This window comes from Polistes canadensis, unplaced genomic scaffold (assembly GCF_001313835.1).
Source record: "Polistes canadensis isolate GaletaPanama2010 unplaced genomic scaffold, ASM131383v1 scaffold_14, whole genome shotgun sequence".
NCBI lineage: Eukaryota > Metazoa > Arthropoda > Insecta > Hymenoptera > Vespidae > Polistes > Polistes canadensis.
The window spans coordinates 809,354-810,105 of record NW_014569561.1 but is presented as its reverse complement, the minus strand read 5'-3'; positions in this window follow the sequence as shown (position 1 = coordinate 810,105).

The window sequence follows — 752 nt, the reverse complement described above, 5'->3', positions numbered from 1 at the left end:
CTCTATCTCGTTAAAAAAAAAAAAAAGAAGAATAAATGACGAGTAAGGAATAAAAAAAAATTCAGGTAACAATATAGGATATGATATATAAAAGATAGAAATAAATTATGTAAGAATTAGAAAATTATTTAAACGCGTGGGTCCGGAAACTTTTTCGACCGTTATCGACAACGACAAAGCAGAAAGAAGAATCGTGGCATACTGGAGGGAAGAGAATCGTGAATCCCGCCGAAGGTGTTGAAGGCACCACCTACACCTCATCGTCTAAAACGCGCCTGCGTCTTTCATTTTCTTTTTCTCCTCTTCATCCTTCGCGGGTTCTAAACGAAAACCAAGATCTACAGCGTATCCCTTTTTTTTCTTCTTCTACAAAAATATAATTATATAATGAAATTATTTTCATATATTATAACAATAGTAATATTTTTGATATTCCAAAATATATAATATATTAAATTGAATTTTGTAAGAATTTTTCTTCGAATACGAAAATATAATAATGAATTGTTATAATTCATTTGAATAATCTATAGTATTTTTTATTAAATATTATGACATTATTTATTTTAGTTGGAATTAACTGAAAACATTTTGAGATATATATTGGGGATTAGTTTAAAATAATTATTTTTAAAATCATTTTTATATATATATAAAACATTATTATTTTTTTTGTATTAAATATTGTAACATTACTTATTGGCTGATCTAATGTTTTTACACATTGATAGAAATATTTAATTTACATCTTT